The following is a 15,877-nucleotide window of genomic DNA, read 5'->3' on the forward strand; positions in this document are numbered from 1 at the left end:
GAATTTTGGAAAATGACCACCAATGCATCTAGTAATTCTAGGGCCACTTCCTTTAGTACTCTTGGACGAAGATTATCAGGCCCTGGAGATCATCAGCTTTAATCCCATCAATTTCTCCAAAGCCATTTCTTTACTAATACTGATTTCCTTCAGCTCCTCACTACAACTTGTGTTTCTCAGACCTTCTGGTACATTTTTCATGTCTTCCTTTGTGAAGACATGAAAGTAGCAAAGTATAAATTTTGTTCCTCAGACATTCCTTTGTGCCTTTTATGAATTCACCCTTTTCTGACTGTAAGGGGCCTACATTCATTTTTTATCAATATTTTTCTTATTACATTCTTATAGAAACTTTTACAGTCAGTTGTTATGTTCCCCGCTAACTTCCATATTGTATTGTCCCCTTAATCAATCCGTTGGTCTGCCTGTGCTGAATTTTAAACTGATCCCAATCCTGAAGTCTACTTCTTTTTCTTGCCAATTTGAATGCTTCTTCTTTGAATCTAATACTGTCTCTAATTTCCCTTGTAAGCCATTGGTTGGCTACAATTCACTTTCCACTCTTGCATCAAATAGGAATTAATCAACTTTTGGAATTCACCTATTCATTCCTTGATTGCCTGCCATTGGCTGTCCAATGTTTCCCAGTCCATCATAGCCAACTCATGCCATCATAGTTACCTTTATTGAGATTCAGGACCCTGGTCTCAGAATCACTGCCTCACTATCCCCCTTGATAAATAATTCTACCATATTATGTCACTCATGCCCAAGAATTCTCTCACAGTTAGATTGCCAACTAATCCTTTCTCATTGCACAATACCCAGTCCAAGATAGCCTGTTCCCTTGTTAGTTCCTCAACATACTGGTCCAGAAAACCATCCCGTATACACTCCAGAAATTTCTCCTCTAATGCACTGTGACTTATCTGACTCGCCCAATCTATGTACAGATTAAAGTAGTCCATTATCAAAGATGTTCCTTTATCATATGCATCTCTGATTTCCTGTTTAATGCTATTTCCAACATTGCCACACAGGTTAGTGGTCTGTATACCACACTCACAAATGTTTTTTGCCCCTTGGTGTTTCTTAAATCAATTCCATGATGTCTGTTAATATCTTTTCTTAACAGTGTATCGATATCTTCTTTAATGAACAATGCAACACCTCCATCTTTTTTTTCTGTCTCTCCTTCCTAAACACTGAATAGCCCATAATATTTTGTTCCCATCCTTGGTCACTTTGGAGCCATGTCTCCATAATCCCAACTATATCATACCTGTGTACATCTATCTGCGCAGCTAATTCATCCATTTTATTTTGAATGCTCCGAGCGTTCAGGGACAAAACCTTAAGGCTATTCCTTTAAATGTTCCTTGTCCCTTTTCTACTATTTTTTTTACTGTGTTCTTATCTGATTCTGGCCCTTGATTACTCCACCTATCACTTTTCTTATTCTCCTTGCTGTCTTTTCCTCTTATTCTTGATGACCCCTGCTCTGAATCCTTACATTCCCACCTCCTGCCATATTTAAACCCTTTAAGCAGCTTACATTTTCCAATAGTGTAAAAGAAATATAGCCAGAAAGCTTTCCAATTTATTGGACTTCCCTGATATTTTCATGTCATCACTATTTTTCCTGTTAACAGCTTATGACCCGTCAAAACCTCGGCACCATCCATGAAGCTTAAGTCAGCAATCTAATAACTATACACCTCCTTCCTGGATGGTTGCAGCTACAATGAACATTTAAGAAACTTGACCCTATTCAGAACAGTTTTTATCAATCACCTGTCAGTGAATATTCACCACAGTTGCTCAGTAGGTATGACCTACAGAATGCACTGCATTCAGTAGGCACTTCATTCCTGTGACCTCCACCGCCGAAAGAACAAGAATAGCAATATCATGGGAATATTATCTCCTCCAAGCCACCAGCCTGACTTTAACATATTATTGTTCCTTCATCATCGCTGCATCAATACTTAGTTACATTCCTACTTAGTGTCAATAAGGAGCCCGATCACCGCAAGGACTTCAGTGATTCAAGATGAAGAGCCACCATCGGTTCTTATGGCAAACATGGCTGGACAATAAATGTGGCTGTATCCCTGTCAAACACATTACAAAAACAGCTAAAAAGGAGCTTTATTTCACACCATTTAAAGTTAGACACAATAGATTCTACTTGGCATTTTGAAGGTACAGAGAAAATGGAAAAGGTGAGGGTGTAATCCTGATAACAAAGGATTACGTAAGAACAGTGGTGAGGAAGGATCTTAGTTCGGAAGAGTAGGAAGCAGAATCAGTAGAGGTGGAGATGAGAAACAAATAAAGAGCAGAATATACTAATTGGAGTGATTAAGTTCCCTAACACTAGCCATACTGTTGGACAGAGCATTAATCAACAAAAAGGAATTGCTAACAAAGGTAATGCAACAAATGTAGGGATCTTCTTGTGGTCTGGAAAATCAATTTGGCAAAAATAGTTTGAAGGATGAGTTCAAGGCATGAGCCTGTTTCCTTGAGACTGTTTCTGAGAACATTACAATGTGGAACCAACTAGGGAAGAGGCTATTTTAGATCTTGTCTTGTTCAAAGAAACATGGTAAATTTGTAATCCCATAGTGAGGGGATCCTCTGCATAAGTGCAAGTTAGCATAATATGACAGCATTTCACATTGACTTCAGGAATGCCATATCTTTGATTTGATTTATTATTGTCACATGTATTAGATGTATTAGTATACAGTGAAAAATATATTTCTTGTATGCTGTACAAACAATGCATACCGTACATAGGGAAGGAAGGAGAGACTGCAGAATATATGTCACAGTTATCGCAAGGTGTAGAGAAAAGATCAACTTAATACGAGGTAGGTCCATTCAAACGTCTGATGGCAGTAGGGAAGAAGCTGTTCTTGATTTGGTTGGTACGTGACCTCAAACTTTGGTATCTTTTTCCTGACGGAAGAAGGTGGAAGAGAGTATGTCCGGGGTGCGTAGGGTCCTTAATTATGTTGGCTGCCTTTCTGAGGCAGCGGGAATTATAGACAGAGTCAGTGGATGGGAGGCTGGTTTGCGTGCTGGATTAGGCTACGTTCACGACCTTTTGTAATTTCCTGCGGTCTTGGGCAGAGCAGTATCCATACCAGGCTGTGATACCACCAGAAACAATGCTTTCTATGGTGCATCTGTAGAAGTTGGTGAGTGTCGTAGGTGAGATGCCAAATGTCCTTAGTCTTCTGAGAAAGTAGAGTCGTTGGTTGGCTTTCTTAACTATAGTGTCGTCATAGAGATAGGGGAGGGTCTGAAGGCCATGCAGTCGGGTAAAGCCCTGGGGCCAGATGGGTACCCAGTGGAGTTCTATAAAACGTTCTCTGGGATATTGGGACTGGTGTTGCTGAGAATGTTCAACGAGGCAAGGGAGAGAGGGGTGCTGCCCCGACGATGTCACGGGCCACGATTTCGCTGATCCTGAAGCAGGACAAGAACCCGGAGTTGTGTGGGTCCGACAGGGTGATATCCTTGTTGAATGTGGACGGCAAACTGTCCACTGGGGTTTGTTAAGGATAGGCAGTTGGTGGTCAACATAAGAAGACCATTAAACGTGATCATGATGCCCCCAGAAGGTAGTGAGGTGGAGGTAGTGGTCGCAATGGACGCAGAGAAGACTTTGATCGGGTAGAATGGGAATATCTGTGGGAGGTACTGGGATGGTTCGGATTTGGGCGGGGCTTTATTGACCGGGTCAGGTTGCTGTATCAGACCCCTGTGGCAAGCATACGGACAAATAGGACAACATCGGACTACTTTAGACTGCACCGGGGAACGAGTCAGGGATGCCCCCTCTCCCCACTGTTGTTCACGCTAGCTGTAGCGGTGTTCTTCAAACTTTTTTTCCAGGGACCCATTTTTACCAACCGGCCAACCTTCGGGACCCAACCCGGCTGACCTTCGCGACCCACGCCGGCCGACCTACGTGACCCACCATTTTCTCTTACCTTGTTTGCTGCTGACAAAAATAGAGGAAATGGTTTTGGGTCCCTTTGGCCCTCGTACACGCTCCTCCAATGGAACCTGTTGGATGAAGGTGAAGCCTTCTGGTGTCGGAAAGAATGGAGTCTCCATCTGTCCAACGTTCTGAATTTTTTTCCTGTAAAATGTTATCAAAAAAACCTCCCCCGAACTTGTAAAAAAAATAAAATGAGTAAAATAAATGAAATAAAATGAATAAACCCTTCCCCGAACTTGTAAAAAAAATTAAATGAATAAAATAAATGAATAAAAACTACAGAACTTGTAAAACAAAAAGCTGGAACCGTTAAAAAAAATAGCGGCCGCACTACGCATGCGTGCCCGATTTGTGCATGCGCGCGATCATCGTGCGCACATGCGCAATGCGGCTGAATTTTTTTGACATGTTCGAGGAATGAGCATGCGTGCCGATCATCGTGCGCGCATGCGAAATGCGGCCAAAATTTATTTTGGCATGTTGCCAACCAACCGGCTGCTGCGCGGAGATTTGCGCGATCGGGAGCGCCACGGACAATGGCTTCGCAACCCTCCCGACACCCACCCGCGACAGGGCTGGCGCTGCCAAATTTTAGTAACTATTACTGGGTGGTGAGTATAGCCATGATGAGGAAGTGGGTGGTGGGGGGAGGGTCGGCATAGGAGGGTATGGAGGCGGCTTCATGCAAGGACACCAGTTTGGGGGCGTTGGTAACTGCACCTCTGCCATTCCCGACGGCACGGTGCTCCACCAGCCCCGTGGTGGTGACGGCCCTGAGAGTCTGGGGGCAATGGAGGAGACATGTGGGAGCAGAGGGAGCATCGGTCTGATCCCCAATCTGTAATAATCACTGATTTGCCCCGGGAAGTATGGATGGGGGGTTCCGGATATGGCAGAGAGCAGGGATTGAGAGGGTGGGGGATATGTTTATAGAGGGGAGCTTTCCGAGTTTGAGGACGCTGGAGGAGGAGTTTGAGCTGGTGAACGGAAACAAATTCAGGTACCTGCAGATGCAGGACTTCCTATGTAAACAGGTGTCAACCTTCCCGCTCCTACCACCAAGGGGGATTCAGGACAGGTAGTTTCCAGAGGGTAGGTGGGAGAGGGGAGCATCTCCGTCATTTACAAGGAACTTATGGGGTCAGATGAGATGCAGACCAAGGAGCTGAAGCGCAAGTGGGAGGAGGAGCTGGGAGGAGAGATGGGGGATGGTCTGTGGGCGGACGTGTTTAGTAGAGTCAACGCATCCACAACATGTGCCAGGCTCAGCCTGATACAATTCAAGGTTGTTCATCAAACTCACATGACAGTAACCTGGATGAGCAGATATTTTGGGGTGGAAGACAAGTGTGCAAAGTGTGCGGGAGGATCAGTGAACCATGTTGACATGTTCTGGGCATGTCCAAAGCTTAGGGGATTTTGGCAGGGGGGTTTGCAAATGTCACGTCCATGGTGTTAAAAACAAGGGAAGCACCGAGTCCAGAGGTGTCGATTTTCGGGCTGTCAGAAGATCCGGGAATCCAGGAGTAGAAAGAGGCAGACGTTCTGGCCTTTGCTTCCCTGGTAGCCCCGGAGACGGATACTATTAGCTTGGCGGGACTCAAAGCCCCCGAAGTCGGAGACCTGGCTATCGGACATGGCTAGCTTTCTCTGTTTGGAGAAAATCAAGTTCGCCTTGAGACGGTCACTGTTAGGGTTCGCCCGGAGGTGGCAACCGTTCGTCGACTTCTTTGCGGAAAATTAATCATCAGCAGAAGGGGGATCGGGGGTTAGTTTAATTTAGAGTAGGGGGTTAATAAAGGTGGGACCTGTGAGGGAGGGAGACGTCTTTTGCACTATGTTTATAGATTCATGTACATTGTTTATTTTGTCGTTGTTGTAATATCAAAAATACCTCAATATAATGTTTATTAAAAAAAATGTCGGCATGGGGGGACCAGGACAGGTTGTTGGTGATCTGGACAGGTTGTTGGTGATCTGGACATCTAAAAACTTGCAGCTCTCGACCCTTTCTACTTCTTTCCCATTGATGTAGACAGGGCATGTTCTCCATTACGCTTCCTGATGTCGATGACAATTTCCATCGTTTTGCTGACATTGAGGGAGAGATTATTGTCGTCGCACCAATTCACCAGATTCTCTAGCTTATTCCTGTACTCTGTCTTGTCATTGTTTGAAAACCGACCCACTATTGTGGTGTCATCAGCAAATTTGAAAATAGAGTTGGAGGGGAATTTGGCCACACAGTCATAGGTGTACAAACAGTATAGTAGGGGGCTGAGGACACAGCCTGTGGGGCACCGGTGTTGAGGATGATCGTGGAGGAGATGTTGTTGCCTATCCTTACTGATTGTGGCCTGTGGGTTAGAAAGTTCAGGATCCAGTCGCAGAGGGAGCAGCCGGGGCCAAGGCCATGGAATTTGGAGATGGGTTTCATAGGAATGATGGTGTTGAAGGCTGAGCTGTAGTCGATAAATAGGAGTCTGACATAGGTGTTTTTGTTATCTAGGTGTTCCAGGGTCGACGGCAGGGCCATGGAGATGGTGTCTGCTGTGGACCTGTTGCAGTGGTAGGTGAACTGTAGTGGATGAAGGCAATCCTGGAGGCTGGAGTTGATTCGTTCCATAACTAAACTTTCGAAGCACTTCATGATGATGGATGTCAGAGCCACTGGACGATATATCTGTTTCTGAAACTAGAGCGTTAATTTAAATAAGACAGTTACATAGGTGTGGATCAGAGAATCTACAGTGCAGAAGGAGGCCATCCAGCCCATCGAGTCTGCATCGGCTCTTGGAAAGAGCACCCTATTTAATCCCACGCTTCCACCCTATTCCTGCAACCCAGTAACCGTACCAAACCTTTTGGACACTAAGGGCAATTCAGCATGGCCAATTCGACTAATCTGCACATCGTTGGACTGTGGGAGGAAACCGGAGCATCAGGAGGAACATAGAACATAGAACATTACAGCGCAGTACAGGCCCTTCGGCCCTCGATGTTGCGCCGATCTGTGAAACCACTCTAAAGCCCATCTACATTATTCCCTTATCATCCATATGTTTATCCAATGACCATTTAAGTGACCTTAATGTTGGCGAGTCCACTACTGTTGCAGGCAGGGCATTCCACGCCCTTACTACTCTCTGAGTAAAGAACCTATCTTTGACATCTGTCCTATATCTATCTCCCCTCAATTTAAAGCTATGTCCCCTCGTGCTAGCCATCACCATCCGAGGAAAAAGGCTCTCACTGTCCACCCTATCTAATCCTCTGATCATCTTGTATGCCTCAATTAAGTCATCTCTTAACCTTCTCTCTAATGAAAACAGCCTCAAGTACCTCAGCCTTCCCTCATAAGATCTTCCCTCCATACCAGGCAACATCCTGGTAAATCTCCTCTGCACCCTTTCCAATGCTTCCTATAATGCAGCGACCAGAACTGCACGCAATACGCAATAACCGTACGCCTTCTTAACAACCCTATCAACCTGGGTGGCAACTTTCAGGGATCTATGTACATCGACACCGAGATCTCTCTGCTCATCCACACTATCAAGAATCTTACCATTAGCCCAGTACTCTGTCTTCCTGTTACTCCTTCCAAAATGAATCACCTCACACTTTTCTGCATTAAACTTCATTTGCCACCTCTCAGCCCAGCTCTGCAGCTTATCTATGTCCCTCTGTAACCTGTAACATCCTTTCGCACTGTCCACAATTCCACCGACTTTAGTGTCATCTGCAAATATACTCACCCATCCTTCTACGCCCTTCTCCAGGTCATTTATAAAAATGACAAATAGCAGTGGCCCCAAAACAGATCCTTGTGGTACACCACTAGTAACTGAACTCCAGGCTGAACATTTCCCATCAACCACCACCCTCTGTCTTCTTACAGCGAGCCAATTTCTGATCCAAACTGCTAAATCACCCTGAATCCCATGCCTCCGTATTTTCTGCAATAGCCTACTGTGGGGAACCTTCTATCAAACGCTTGACTGAAATCCATATACACCACCTCAACTGCTTTACCTTCGTCCACCTGTTTGGTCACCTTCTCAAAGAACTCAATAAGGTTTGTGAGGCACGACCTACCCTTCACAAAACCGTGTTGACTATCCCTAATCAAATTATTCCTTTTTAGATGATTATAAATCCTATCTCTTATAAGAACATAAGAACATAAGGTACCTCATAAAGTTATAAACCTTTCCAAGACTTTGCCCACATCAGAAGTAAGGCTCACTGGTCTATAGTTACTGGGGTTGTCTCTACTCCCCTTCTTGAACAAGGGGACAACATTTGCTATCCTCCAGTCTTCTGGCACTATTCCTGTAGACAATGACGACATAAAGATCAAAGCCACAGGCTCAGCAATCTTCTCCCTAGCTTCCCAGAGAATCCTAGGATAAATCCCATCCGGCCCATGAGGGGACTTATCTATTTTCACACTTTCCAGAATTGCTAACACTGCCTCCTTATGAATCTCAAGCCCTTCTAGTCTAGTAGCCTGTATCTCAGTATTCTCCTTGGCAACATTGTCTTTTTCCTGCGTGAATAGCATGGTGGTGGGGCAGCACGGTAGCATGGTGGTGGGGCAGCACGGTAGCATGGTGGTTAGCATAAATGCTTCACAGCTCCAGGGTCCCAGGTTCGGTTCCCGGCTGGGTCACTGTCTGTGCGGAGTCTGCACGTCCTCCCCGTGTGTGCGTGGGTTTCCTCCGGGTGCTCCGGTTTCCTCCCACATTCCAAAGATGTGCGGGTTAGGTGGATTGGCCATGCTAAATTGCCCGTAGTGTCCTAAAAAGTAGGGTTTAAGTGGGGGGGGGAGTTGTTGGGTTACGGGTATAGGGTGGATACGTGGGTTTGAGTAGTGTGATCATTGCTCGGCACAACATCGAGGGCCGAAGGGCCTGTTCTGTGCTGTACTGTTCTATGTTCTATGTTCTAATACTGATGAAAAATATTCATTTAGCACCTCTCCTATCTCCTCGAACTCCACGCACAACTTCCCACTACTTGACTGGCCCTACTCTTACCCAAGTCATTCTTTTATTCCTGACATATCTATAGAAAGCTTTAGGGTTATCCTTGATCCTACCTGCCAAAGACTTCTCATGTACCCTCCTGGCTGTTCTTAGTTCTCTCTTTAGGTCCTTCCTAGCTAACTTGTAACTCTCGAGCGCCCTAACTGAACCTTCACTTCTCATCTTTACATAAGCCTCCTTCTTCCTCTTGACAAGTGATTCAACTACTTTAGTAAACCACGGTTCCCTCGCTCGACCACTTCCTCCCTGCCTGACGGGTACATACTTATCAAGGACACGCAGTAGCTGTTCCTTGAACGAGCTCCACATTTCAATTGTGCCCATCCCCTGCAGTTTACTTCCCCATCCTATGCATCCTAAGTCTTGCTTCATCGCATCATAATTGCCGTTCCCCCATCTATAACTCTTGCCCTGCGGTATATACTTTTCCCTTTCCATCGCTAAAGTAAACGCAACTGAATTGTGGTCACTATCACCAAAGTGCTCTTCTACCTCCAAATCTAGCAGCTGTCCTGGTTCATTACCCAGTACCAAATCCAATGTGGCCTCGCCTCTTGTTGGCCTAACAACATACTGTGTCAGGAAACCCTCCTACACACATTGGACAAAAACGGACCCATCTAAAGTACTCGATCTATAGCGTTTCCAGTCAATATTTGGAAAATTAAAGTCCCCATAACAACTACCCTGTTACTTTCACTCCTATCCAGAATCATCTTTGCAATCCTTTCCTCTACATCTCTTAAACTTTTCGGAGGCCTATAGAAAACTCCCAACAGGGTGACCTCTCCTTTCCTGTTTCTAACCTCAGCCCATACTACCTCAGTAGATGAGTCCTCATCAAACGTCCTTTCTGCCACCGTAATACTGTCCTTGACTAACAATGCCACCCCTCCCCCTCTCTTACCACCTTCCCTGAGCTTACTGAAATATCTAAACTCCGGAACCTGCAACAACCATTCCTGTCCCTGCTCTAGCCATGTCTCCGAAATGGCCACAACATCGAAGTCCCAGGTACCAACCCATGCTGCAAGTTCACCCACCTTATTCTGGATGCTCCTGGCGTTGAAGTAGACACACTTTAAACCACCTTCCAGCCTGCCCATACACTCCTGCAACCTTGAACCCGTACTCATGACCTCACTACTCTCAACCTCCTGTATACTGGAGCTACAATTTAGGTTTCCAACCCACTGCTGAATTAGATTAAACCCTCCTGAAGAGCATTAGCAAATTTCCCCCCACCCCAGGATATTGGTACCCCTCTGGTCCAGGTGTAGACCATCCTGTTTGTAGAGGTCCCACCTACCCCAGAATGAGCCCCAATTATCCAGGTATCTGAAACCTTCCCTCCTGCACCATCCCTGTAGCAGTATTCTTGCACACATTTGGGGGATTCAAAACTATGGCCCTTGTCAACATGCACCTAAGCCAGGGGTGGGCAAACTACGGCCCGCGGGCCGCATGCGGCCCGCCAAAGGTATTTCTGCGGCCCACCAAGTCATTAAAAAAAAAAACATTTTTAAAAAAAAAATTTTTTTTTTTTTTTTTTTAAAATTTTTTTTTAAAGGTTAATGGGTGGGGGGGCTGTTGGGTTACTTACTGGTATAGGGTGGATACGTTGACTTGAGTAGGGTGATCATTGCTTGGCACAACGTCGAGGGCCGAAGGGCCTGTTCTGTGCTGTACTGTTCTATGTTCTATATGAGGCGCCCACAATCATAACCGGGTGAAGTAATTATTTTACTTAATATACTATGCCGCCCTTTGTGAATTGTGAATTTCTGAATGCGGCCCTTGCACGGAAAAGTTTGCCCACCCCTGACCTAAGCTCTTTCGACATGGCTTTGGGAGGTTGGAGAGAGTGCATTCTATTTATAGCAAACAAAATGAAACTGTGACTATCATCCTTGGGTTGTTTGTAAGTTGACTTGGAGGCTCATAAGTAGCGTTATGGATTTCTATGCATGTTGGCTGCCTTACTGACCAAAAATTAATCGTATGTGTTTATGTTAGTTTTTTTGTATAACTTTAGATCTTAAGTTTAATCTAAATTATGTTCTCATCTGGTTTTTGATTGAATTCCTTGATCTTTGATTGACTATTTTATTCTGCTCTTAGATTTACATCGAGCTAATTATTGTTTATGCCTCAATCCTCCCTATCAAACACGCATAGACATTGCAACACAGAAAAAAGCCATTCAGCCCAGCCAGTCCATTAGTGTTAATAATAATAATCCTTATTGTGTCACAAATAGGCTTACATTAACAATGCAATGTAGTTACTGTGAAAATCCCCTACAGATGAAAATAGTCACAATTATATTTATCTGCAAAGTTCCTATAGTTTGATCTGCTTTTGGAACTTAAGAACTAGGAGCAGGAGTAGGCAAATCAGCCCCTCGAACTCGCTCCGCCATTCAATACGATCATGGCTGATCTTCCCTGCTTCAACTCCATTTTCCTGCCCATTCTTCATCACCCTTCAACCCATTGCTAATTAAAAATCTATCTCCTTCAATTTACTCAATGTCCTGGCATTCACCGCACTCTGGGGTAGTGAATTCCAATGATTTTGCCATGTTGCTATATAACAGATTTTCTGACAATTCTCATCACTGCATCATACATTATGATTCAACTGTCTTTCCCTGTCTTTGTCTTCCTCTTTTTTTTAGTTTTCCTCTTTTTTCATCTTGAGGTATGTTTAGAGGTATGACAGTAAGTTGGTACGCTGCGTGCTACTGCAGGTTTTAACTTGCAGTTTGACGGGACATTCCAAGGGTAGAGGTAATAGGTATTCCCACTACTAAATACCATCATCCCTATTCCACTGCACTAACTGGATTAGAGGATACATCCCATATTCTCTCCACAAGACATGCTTTCTTCTCAAAATTATTAGACTATTGGAAATAAAACATTAAAAGCAAAATAATGTGCTCAGAGAGCTTGTGCAATTGTTGCTGTGCGTCAAGCTGTACATGACAACTGTTCATTACAATGGTAGGAAGCCTTATGAGAGGGAATAAAGAAATACTGTTAGCTGGGGTGGAGTTATAAACCATAGGAAATAAGCAAGAGAAAAGGGAGAGTAACCTCTAAATCTGAAATAGTTTAAATTATAATCTTGGGTGCTAGATCAAAGCAAATCTGGCTTTTTAACATTGCTTATTTTGTGCTCATACCGATGATCCCTACTTAATGCCCAAATTTGCTGTTTAAGAAAAATATTGATACAAATTTTGTGGAACTCCTGCCTGAGTTCAGTGTGATTCACTTTTTCATTTGCTAATCTCACAGTACTGTGCCATGGAAATCTCTGTACACAGGAAGGAAATGGATACTTAAGAAATATGCCACTGTAGTGGATCAGATAAACACTGCTGAATTCAGGAAGCACTTGCAGATGTCCAAAAAAGCAAACTTTGACTTAATTGGGTGCAGATACTGTGGAATAGGATTGCACTTGAAAAGAACAGGTAATAAATAGGAAGCCACGTAATAGCTGTATAACTGCATTTCATAGGATGTGGACGAGCTCCAGTTGGAGATCGTTCGAAAGGGCACTCATGTCTGTGCAAGAAGCTGCTGCTTTGATAAAACAGTGAAGAATAAATGAAAGTATGGAGCACTGCGATGACAGCTAGTTAGTAAAGTGTAGTATTGTTAATGACCTTGTAGGCCACTTGTGGTTTGTGGAATATGGGAGGTATTCACATTATTGATGCCCGAGGAGAATGTATTGTATTCAATGTCTCCTTCCTTTTTTGTCCTATTATTTGCTGTATGCTACCCAATGTTAACTTCTGCTTCGTGTTCATGTTGTGGCTTGATTCCAGCAACCAACACTGAGGATAGAAATTGAAACTGTTGTGATGGCTTTGTGTTTTGCAGTGACTTAATAAGCAACTTTGCTACACTAACCACTCAACTCAGTAAGTAGACTTTTTATTTGCATATGTTAATCAATATGCCGATTCAGATTGGAAATGCTTCCTTAAGACAAAACAATTCTAACATTGATCATTAATTTTATATTTGGGTAGGCGGAGGTTTGAAAAGAAGCCCTGCTTATTTTGATATCAACGAACTAAATTTTCATTTTGTATCCAGTCTTCTTGATTTAATTGTTGTGCTTCAGAAAGCATTTCATTTTTGGAGTCTGATATGTTAAAAATCTGAATGCCATTATATTTTCTGAAGATACTTATCTTAACCAGTTATTAGCTGTATAGTAGTTGTTGTTTTCTTTTGTTTTTATCTAAACATGAAAGTCCCGAGGTTTTATACTTGGTTTCTGCTGAATTAATTGATCTGAGGCTGAGCCTGCCTTGAGTGGTCAGAGAGGAGATAGGCGGAGAGATCAGCTCAAATTATTGTCCTGTCAACCCATTTGAAAAGTGCATGCATAAAGCTGCTTAACATTGGCACTTGTTAAAATCCCCCGTTACGGCAGAGGAGGCCATTTGCCAGTTCTCTGCAAAAGCAACTCAGCTAGTCCCATTCCTGTGCCCCTTCCCTGTAGCCTTGCAAATTATCTGCCTTCGGGTAGTAATCCAATTCCCTTTGAAAGGCAACAATTGAATCTGCTTCCACCACGCTGTCAGACAGTGCATTCCAGCTCTGAACCACTGGCTGTGTAAAACATTTCCCCCCTATGTTACCATTCTATTTTGTTAATTACCTGAAATCAGTGTTCTCTACCTCTCAACCCATCTTCCACCAATAGGAACTGTATCACTCCATTTACTATGCCTAGACTTCTCATGATCTTAAACACCTTTATTGAATCTCCTCTCAATCTTCTCATCTCAAAGGAAAACAATCCCAGCTTTTCCAGTCTATCCACATATCTGAGGTCTCTCATCCTTGGAACCATTCTTGAAATTTTATTCTGCAGGCTCGCTCAAATCTTTCACATCCTTTCCAAAGTGCGGTGCCAAGGATTGGACACAATGTTCCAGTTGAGGCCAAACCAGTGTGTAATACAGGTTTATATTAAGTTCCTTGCTTTTGTACTCTAAGCCTCTATAAATAAAGTCTAGGATCCCATATGCCTTTTACCCACTGTCGTATTCTGCCCTGCCACCTTCAATGACTTCTGCACATATATCGCCAGTTCTCTCTGTTCCTGCATCCACCTTTAGAATTGGATCCTTTACTTCAGGCTTGTCCAACCTTTTCCCATTTCTATTTTCTTATCGTTTAAGGGGCCGATGAGCAACTTTCAAAAAGATTAGGTTTGGAACAACATGAAAGATGGATTTTTAAAAGTAGTTGACGTATGAAATAAAGAAACAACTTTCTGAGCAAAAATGAAGCAATATTGAGAATAAAAGAAAGTAATAAAGACGACCATTTGAGTGTGCGAGAGTGTGTGTGTCCAAATCACTTCCAGTCTCAGGGTACTCAGTCACTCACCCTCACCCACTGTTTGAGTGGCTGTGAGTATGAGTTAGTGTTTGGGGTAAGAGTGATTGAGTGTGAATAAGAACCCTGTGACTGGGAGTGAGACAGACAGAAACACTCTCTCTCTCTCTTCTCTCTCACAGCGAGAAACTGATACAGCTCATTTGCATTCATTTAATCTCATTAGTCAAATGCAGCGGCCAGTCAGTATTTTCCTGCCCCCCCTCCTTCCAGTGGGAAGTCACCCGGCTGCTAATCACTACTGGTCCTCAAAAATGGGGACATGATGCCAGGGTCTGAGGGAGAGCAAGGAGGGGAGTGCCCCTTTCCACTTACCTCCAGGCATCACAAGGGCGCAGCATTGCTGGCCAGATGCTGTTGCAGGGTCCTTCAAGGGATCTGGGAGCCTCGGCTGGACTGGAGGAGGCCGGGTTGGGGGTTGCTTTGGGGGCACCCCATAATAGGACAAAGCACAGTTGCAGCCTGTCTGTCCTAAATTCCTCTCACAGAACAAAGCCATTCTCCAGCTTGTTTCTTGGAGAAGCATTTCACTTCACTCCTGTTGATGTTTCAGTAGGCTGTGTGGTTTCATTGTTGTTGTATCCCTTATTTTATCCCTTTGTGCTTGGTTGTTTACATTGAATTTCACACCCCATTGACTTTTTAAAGGCTCTTGATTGACAGCCGAAGGCTATCTCAAATGAGTGATAGCCTTGTTTGTTTTTATATTACTGCAGGGTTCATTAACTCTGAAGTGCTTCCTCTTTGAGCAGGTATCCTGTCTGACCACATTTTTCTTTACTAGATTTTTTTTTACTATTATGAAGTGCTTCCTAGAAATACCAGGTGCTCTATCTGACCACATTTTATCATAGTAGATTTTTTTCTACTCTGAGATGCTTTGTGTTCTGTTGGAGTGCATTTTCCAACTTTAAAAAGACCAGATGCTTTGCCTGACAGCAATTCCTTTAAGCCTGGACTTTTAGGGTTATTCTGAGATTGCGCCCTGATCTCTGAGGCTTTGGTGTTGCCAGCGTCTTCGGGTCCCACACAGCATATTTTGGGTGCAAATCACCCCAGCTCAAAAACAATGACTAAGTGTGTGAGGATGGCGATGGGAGTCGCACTGGAACAGCTGGTGCATTTTGCACTGATTTATCTGGCCAAGATGTCAAAATGGATCAAGAAAATCCTCGTGAACACACTTCAGAAATGCTTCCCCCTCTCTGCCCTTTACATTATTACTATCCCTGTCACTGTCAGTATCTATTAGAAATAGAAATATAAGAACAGTAGTAAGATTTTTGCAGATATTTAAAAAGGAAAATAAGAAGTAAAGTGAATGTTGGTCCTCTAGAGAGTGAGTGCTCTGTGCATTAAACACAAACCTTTAG

At 43.7% G+C, this 15,877-nt stretch overlaps 1 protein-coding gene across 14 annotated transcripts in view; it reads left to right on the plus strand.

Annotated features, from left to right (window-relative positions):
* LOC119972600 (extracellular sulfatase Sulf-1-like) overlaps window positions 1-15,877 on the plus strand; it is a 690,773-nt gene that overhangs the window by 367,787 nt on the left and 307,109 nt on the right. For 12 of the 14 annotated variants that reach the window (XM_038809548.1, XM_038809546.1, XM_038809547.1 and 9 more), the window contains one exon: window positions 12,969-13,009. The exons of the other annotated variants lie outside the window; for them this stretch is intronic. The gene's annotated coding sequence lies outside the window, so the exon portion shown is untranslated. The remainder of the gene's footprint in view (window positions 1-12,968; window positions 13,010-15,877) is intronic. 14 annotated transcript variants of the gene reach the window in all.

The sequence above is a fragment of the Scyliorhinus canicula genome, chromosome 10 (genome assembly GCF_902713615.1).
Source record: "Scyliorhinus canicula chromosome 10, sScyCan1.1, whole genome shotgun sequence".
Taxonomy (NCBI): Eukaryota; Metazoa; Chordata; class Chondrichthyes; order Carcharhiniformes; family Scyliorhinidae; genus Scyliorhinus; species Scyliorhinus canicula.